The sequence below is a fragment of the Arvicanthis niloticus genome, chromosome X (genome assembly GCF_011762505.2).
Source record: "Arvicanthis niloticus isolate mArvNil1 chromosome X, mArvNil1.pat.X, whole genome shotgun sequence".
NCBI lineage: Eukaryota > Metazoa > Chordata > Mammalia > Rodentia > Muridae > Arvicanthis > Arvicanthis niloticus.
In genome coordinates, this window is record NC_047679.1 from 88,720,674 (window position 1) to 88,728,676 (window position 8,003).

The 8,003-nt window shown below is 42.5% G+C and overlaps 1 pseudogene; it reads left to right on the forward strand.

Moving 5' to 3' along the window:
* Positions 1-6,432: 6,432 nt before the first annotated feature.
* On the forward strand, positions 6,433-7,621 carry LOC117694378 (actin, cytoplasmic 1 pseudogene; annotated as a pseudogene).
* Positions 7,622-8,003: the final 382 nt, after the last annotated feature.

Here is an 8,003-nt window from a genome sequence, read left to right on the forward strand (position 1 = left end):
CCCAATAACTGGGAGGCTTCCCCTCCCTAAGAACTAAAATTTCTTAGTAGCCTTATAACTTTCTGGTTGACTCCCAGCTGAATCTCTGAGTATCAACAGCTTTGGGAGTTCCGCAACCCCATTTGCTTTTTAACATACCAGCAAGAATCTCCCCAGTCATGATCCCTTGAAACTTGCTTCACCTTCTGTAATTACATTTCTTGCTCTACTGTGGTACAGAAATAAGGGAATGAATAGACATCCCTATTTTCCTTGACAGTACATTTTATACTAGGAGTTACCTGGAGTGTGTTCACTAGAGCAACAGTACCTGAGAACTTTGTAGAAATGCTGAAAAACTGGTCCCACTCCCACGTTGAATCTTCATCCAGAAATATCTGTTCTTGAACTAACAGTGGATTCGCTACTAAGTAAGTGGGGCTTCTTCAAGTATCTCTTGAATATAAGATAATTTAACCAGAGGGGGTGCATGCTTATAATGCCAGAACTTTGCAAGTGGAGGCAGGAATCAGAAGTTCAAATTCATCCCTCTGCTGCGCATTGAGTTCAAGGCCTGCTTTGAACACGTGAGCCACTGTCTCAATGACATGCAAAACGACTGCTTTTACTCTGGGTTTAAATATCATGAAGGTCAGGAAATTCATGCATCTTTCACACCAGTCTTCTACTCTCTAGAAGTGTAATTGACAGAGGGAAGTACTTTGCAATTATTTGCTGATGGAATAAGCAAATGAAAAGATGCATACTGATTGGGTTCCTTTGGGAAATACTAATAAACTGTAAGCACCATTATTTCCCTCATTTGTGAAATAGGTTCACATTTCTACTTCCACTTATGAGGACTAGACATAACAAACAGGAGATAAGTTGGTAGTTGGTATTTATTTGGACATGCCTTTTCATGAGATGTGTACAGTTTTGATTTAGGATGAGCAGGCCTTTTCAGCTCCTTTGTTCAAGTGTTATTTAGGTTTGGTCTTACATAGCACTCTCTGTGTGGTGGGGTCTTCAGAGAGAGGGGCATGTTGGCTAGTCACTTTTCCATTTAGCTAAGATTGACTAAATATGAAGAGCCAGGTATTCTAAGTAGTGGTGAACAGATCAATGAATAAAGCAAAATCCTGTTAGAAATTTGCATCCTGGTAGAAAAAAAACAGATATGAGTGAGAAAAAAACCATAATAAATCCAGTGGGGATATTGATCAAGTGAAACAATAAGGCAGTTATGGGGATAAGAGAATGTTGAGGGGACATTTTCAGTAAAGAGGATCAGAGAACTCTGAAGGACATTTGAACAGCAGATGTGGATAGTCATTTATTTATTTATTTATTTATTTATTTATTTACACTGTCCCTACAGATGTGCAGTTAATGTAAGGCTCCCAAAATGGGAAATCACTAGGATGTTTAAAGAATAGAAAAGGAGACTGAGCAAAAAGGAAAGAAGGAGTGTGGCCTGAATCTAGTTAAGATAGTGACTGAGAGGCAGGACGCCTGGTAGCTTCTAATGATGTTGTGAACAAAAGTCAGGAATACTTTGCAGATGCCTTGGTTATGGGGTATGAAGTAAAGATGATCACAAGGCTTTAGATTTAGCACAAATGAGCAGTTTTGGAGAAGTGGGCACTTAGAAATTCTGTTTGAACACCATCTTTGTCCTGCTGTAACAAATATCTGAGACTAGGCAGAGAGATGGCTGAGGCTGAGGACTTGATTTTGATACCCAGAGCCCAATTGCTGGGAGAAAACTGACTCTGTTCATTTCTCCCCTGGCTTCCACACACCTGATATACCATGTTGTATACCTATGTGTGCATGTGCATGTGCGTGTGCGTGTGCATGTGTGTGTGCGTGTGTGTGTACATGTGCGTGTAATAGAATCCCAGAAAAGAAAAATGCTTTAAAAAGGAAGGAACATTCATCTATTCAGAACGCAAGTGAAATGATGTAATCAGCCATTTGCTTTGAAACATGGAGAGTTGTTAGAGGACTTGAGAAGCCTGGCTTTGGTTGAATAATAGAGACAAAAGCTTGTGTGGAGATGATTTAAGAGAAAAAAAGAGTAGATCTGGGGACAATGAATAGAGAAAGCTCTTTCAAGAAATTTTGCTACAAACTGGAGATGCAAAATGGGCAGAAGCTGAAGGGAGATAAAGAGAATGGAAAGCTTTCTTTTAAAAATCCTGATGATTACGACATGTAGAAGATGAAATTAATAATTTAAGAAAAAATAAAGTGTTCTTCTATATTATTTATTTTTGTAGTGCTGAGATAAAAGCCAAAACAAATGCTCTACTGTTGAGCTACATTTCCAGCTGAGAATCATATTCTTTGGACATTAAGAAGAGTTGGGATTAAAAGCTTAAGTGGAGCTAGTAACTGAAGGGACTAGAATTTGAGCCAAATCTTTCTTATTCTACTGGACACAGTGGAAGGAGGCTGTAGTCTCAGCTACTCTGGAGCCTGAGACAGGAGGGTAGTTTGAACCCAGATATTTGAAGCTGGCTTTGAAAACATAGCAAGACAATCTCTTGAAAATCAAAGCTCTCTTCTTACTTACAAACCATTGCCCATTAAGCTCTCCCCCTCAGACACTTGGTGCCACACTGTCTAGGACATATTCAAACATTTGCTTCCTTGGAATTCAGGTCAGTATTTTCATGTGCCTTTTGATTGGGCAAGAATTACATCTATAAAACATATCTCCAAGCTAATTGTATGGTCCCTAAGCATTCTCTTCATACCCCTGGCTTTTACTTGTCATAGAAGAATACATTAGAGAAGCTAGTGGTTGCTTTTATTGTTGTTGTTGCTGTCCTGTAATATTGGTTTAATTGATAGAAAACACTATTTCTCTCCTGTTTTCTTGTACAAACCTCTAATATTGCTCTTGATAGTAGTTCAAGCTATCTTAGAAGCAGTAGTCATTTCTGTAGGTTCTTTTTCATCTGCCAAAAGGAATAGTCAAGACTGTTGACCAATGGGAGTGAGAGTGAGAGTGGTGGAAAGCTCTGTTGTGTGTGAGAGATTTTCCCAGGGATACACAATACATGTCTATGCATCCACAAAGGAAACTCATGACAGACCAAAGTGATATATGTCTGAAAACACAAGTTGGTACATGGGAATCTCAAAGAAGATTTGATTTGCATTTCCCTGATGGCTAAGGATATTGAACATTATTTAAGTGCTTCTTGGCCATTTGAGATTTCTCTGTTGAGAATTCTCTGTTTAGATCTGTACCTCTTTTTAATTGTGTTATTTAGTTTGTTGGTGTCTAGTTTCCTGAGTTCTTATATATTTTGGAAATTAGCTCTGTGTCAGATGTGGAATTAGTGAAAATATTTTGCCTATTCTGTAGGCTGACTCATCGTCTGATTAACAATGTCTTTTGCCTTACAGATTTTTTTTTAGTTTCACGAGGACTCATTTATTAATTGTTAGTCTTAGTGCCTCTGCTATTGGTATTCAGTTAAGGACGTTGTCTCCTGTGCCCATGTATTCAAGGCTATTCCCTACTTTCTTTTCTATCAGGTTCAGTGTGCCTTGTTTTATGTTGAGGTCTTTAATTCATCCACTTGAACATGAGTCTTGTGCAGGGTGATAAATATGAATCTATTTGCATTCTTCTACGTGCTACTTTGAGATTTCATCTTACACCTGTCAGAATGCCTACAATCAATAACACATGTGACAGCTCATGCTGGTAAGAATGTGGAGCAAGGGAAACACTCCTCCATTGCTGATGGGAATGCAAACTTGTATAGCCACTATGGAAATCAATATGGCAGTTCCCCCAGAAAGTTAAGAATTGACCTACTTCAGGATACAGCTATACCACTCTTGTGCATATACCTAAAGGACACTCTATCCTACCACAAGAACACTTGCTCAACTATGTTCATAGCAGCTTTATTAATAATAGACAGATACTGGAAACAACTTAAATGTTCCTCAACCAAAGAATGGCTAAAGAAAATGTGGTACATTTACACAATGGAATATTACTAAGCTGTTAAAAAAAATCATGAAATTGTCAGCCAAATGGATGAAACTAGAAAGAAACTAGAAAAAAAAATCATCCCAAGTGAGGTAACCCAGATCCAGACAGACATGGTATGTACTCACTTATAAGTGAATATTAGCTGTAAAGTAAAGTATAACCATGCTACAATCCACAGAGAAGCTAATAACAAGGAGGACTCAAAGAGGATGCATGGATCTCCCTGAGAAGGGGAACTAGAATAGATATTGAAATGGTGGGGTAGGGTGGTGGGACTGGGGATGGGGGCAGGGATGGGAACAAGAGAGATTAAGTGAGGTGGGGAGAAGGATGGAGAAAGATAGTACATGGAGAGACTACTAGAATTGGGTGTATTTGGAGGTTGTTTTGGAAACCTAGTGTTGTAGAAACTCTCTGGAATCTATAAGTATGACCCTAATGAGGACTCCAACAATGTGGCATACCAAGCCTAAGCTGGTCATCTTCTGTAACTAAGAAAGGCTTCCAGTGATGGGACGGGGACATCAACCAATACACAAAACCTTTAACCTATAATCTGTCCTACCTGCAAGATGTGCTGGGGTGATGGTGGCACAGTACTTGTGGGAGTGACTAACCAATGACTACTAGTCTGACTTGAGGATAATACCATGAAAAGAAACCCATGCCTGACATTGTCTGGATGGCCAAGAACCAAAGGCTGGATAGCTTGGACACCTAGGATAGAACCAAACACAACTGGCCAAACACAAACAAACAAACAAACAAACAAACTCAAAAACCAAAAACAAAAAAAATTAATGAAATGATTTTTAATGCTATTCGGTTATACTCAGACCAGAGCCTAGTGTTGCCATCAGAGAGGCTTCATCCAGCAGCTGATGAGAGCAAATGCAGAGACCCAAAGCCAGACTCTAGGCAGAGCCAGAGGAACTTGGCAGAAGAGGGAAAGGAAGGACTATAAGAGCCAGCGGGCATAAGGGCACCACAAGAACATGGTCTACAGCATCAACTAAGCAGGACTCATTGGGGCTCACAGAGACTGAAGCAACAATCACGGAGCCTATAGAGGCCTGAGGTAAGCCTTCTGCATGTATGTTATGGATACTTAGCTTGTGGGACTCCTCACAGTGGGAGAGGGGATGTCTCTGACTCCTTTGCCTGTTTTGGCGACTCCTTTCCTCCTACTGGCTTGCCTCATCCAGCCTTGATGTGAGGGTTTGTGCCTAGTTGTACTGAAATGTGTTATGCTGTGTTCAGCTGATATCCCTGGGAGGCCTGCTCTTTTCTGAAGAGAAACGGAGGATGAGTAGATCTAGAGGAGGGAAGAAATGGGGGAGTTGGGAGGGATGGAGGGAGGAGAGGATGCAGTCAGGATGTATTGTATGAGAGAAGAATAAATGAAAAGAGAGGAAAAAGAAAAAAAAGAAAGAACATGCAACTTGGTGAACCAATGAACCTGTATTGGGATTGCTAACAAGAGTGACATCGAGGGGTTACTTAGAAGGAGCAGGGATGACTGTAAAACAGCTGCATTGCTGAGGAGTCCACATCAACACAGGGGATGACTCAGGAAAGCTGAAACCCTGGAGCTCTCTGCATAGCTTGCAGGCAGCTCAGCAGTCCCCAACTCAGCAGTGCAGGGAATCAGTCTCCTCCATCAGTGCTTGTTCATTCCCTTTATAAAGAGACAGTATTCGAGAATCTTCCAAGTTTCTTCTTTCCCGGGCATCTGAGGTTTCTGTTTGCCATTGGAGTTTCATGTGCCTCCCTCTCCATCCTGGAGGGAATGGTTTCATTTAGTAGGAAACCACCATACAAGTACCAAAATATCAGTGTCACCTTATTGCAATTGGGCTCCATTGTAGGGCTGGCAAAACAATCAAAGAAATTCTTTCAGAGTAGGAAAGTGTCGTTCTCCCCTTTCCTTAGCTAGCCACAAGTCAGGAAGATTCAACTATGAGAATCTGGAACACTTGGAGAAGTATATGGTCCTGTTGGGGTGGGTGAATTGTCTATCCCCAGAAAGATGAACAGACCCAGAGAAAGATGACAGTCCGAGTCATCTTTCACTACTTGGATATTTTTCAGGCTGTATTTGCAACTAAACACAACATTCTGAGTGAAGAGAAAGGAGAAATAAAGGGGCACAGAGTAAAAGGAAGAAAGCTGTTTTATTTATTTATTTATTTATTTACTTACTTACTTACTTACTTACTTAGAGACAGGGTTTCTCTGTGTAGCCCTGGCTGTCCTGGATCTCACTCTGTAGACCAGGCTGGCCTCGAACTCAGAAATCCACCTGCCTCTGCCTCTCAAGTGCTGGGATTAAAGGCATGAGCCACCACTGCCCGGCAGAAGAAAACTGATATAAGAGTCGATCAGTAAAAGATGCTACAATTGTGTCTGAAACAAACAGGAAGAGCTCCTCCGTCGCCGGTCCACACCTGCCACCAGTTCGCCATGGATGATGATATCGCTGCGATCGGAGTCAACAACAGCTCCGCCGGCTTTGCGGGCGATGATGCTCCCCGGGCTGTCATCCCCTCCATTGTGAGCCGCCCTAGGCACCAGGGTGTGATGGTGGGTATGGGTCAGGACTCCTACGTGGGAGACGAGGCCCAGAGCAAAAGAGGCATCCTGACCCTGAAGTACCCCATTGAACACGGCATTGTCACCAACTGGGACAATATGGAGAAGATCTGGCACCACACCTTCTACAATGAGCTGCGTGTAGCCCCTGAGGAGCACCCTGTGCTGCTCACCGAGGCCCCCCTGAAGGTCAACTGTGAAAAGATGACCCAGATCATGTTTGAGACCTTCAACACCCCAGCTATGTACGTAGCCATCCAGGCTGTGCTGTCCCTGTATGCCTCTGGTCGTACCACTGGCATTGTGATGGACTCCTGAGACAGGGTCACCCACACTGCGTCCATCTATGAGGGCTACGTCTGGACCTGGCTGGTCGGGACCTGACAGACTACCTCATGAAGATCCTGACTGAGTGTGGCTACAGCTTTACCACCACAGCTGAGAGGGAAATCGTGTGTGACATGAAAGAGAAGCTGTGCTATGTTGCCCTAGACTTCGAGCAGGAGATGGCCAGTGCCGCATCCTCTTCCTCCCTGGAGAAGAGCTATGAGCTTCCTGATGGCCGGGTCATCACTATTGGCAATAAGCGGTTCCGATGCCCAGAGGCTCTTTTCCAGCCTTCCTTCTTGGGTATGGAATCCTGTGGCATCCACGAAACTACATTCAATTCTATCATGAAGTGTGACGTTGACAACCGTAAAGACCTCTATGACAACACAGTGCTGTCTGGTAGCACCGCCATGTACCCAGGCATTGCTGACTTGATGTAGAAGGAGATCACTGCTCTGGCTCCTAGCACCATGAAGATCAAAATCATTGCTCCTCCTGAGCACAAGTACTCTGTGTGGATCTGTAGCTCCATCCTGGCCTCACTGTCCACCTTCCAGCAGATGTGGATCAGCAAGCAGGAGTACGATGAGTCCGGCCCCTCCATCATGCACCGCAAATGCTTCTAGGCGGACTGTTACTGAGCTGCGTTTTTACACCCTTTCTTTGACAAAACCTAACTTGTGCAGAAAAAAAAAATCGAGACATTGGCATGGCTTTGTTTTTTTTTGTTGTTGTTGTTGTTCTTTTTTAAATTTTTTTTTAAAGTTTTTTGTTTTGTTTTGGGGCGTTTGACTCAGGATTTAAAAACTGGAACGGTGAAGGCGACAGCAGTCAGTTGGAGCAAACATCCCCCAAGTTCTACAATGTGGCTGAGGACTTTGATTGTACATTTTGTTTTTTTAAATTGTCATTCCAAGTACCTATGAGATAAGTGGTTACAGGAAGTCCCTCACCCTCCCAAAAGCCACCCCAACTCCTAAGAGGAGGATGGCGGAGTCCATGCCCTGAGTCCATACTGGGGAAGGTGACAGCATTGCTTCTGTGTAAATTATGTACTGCAAAAAATATTTTTTTTAAA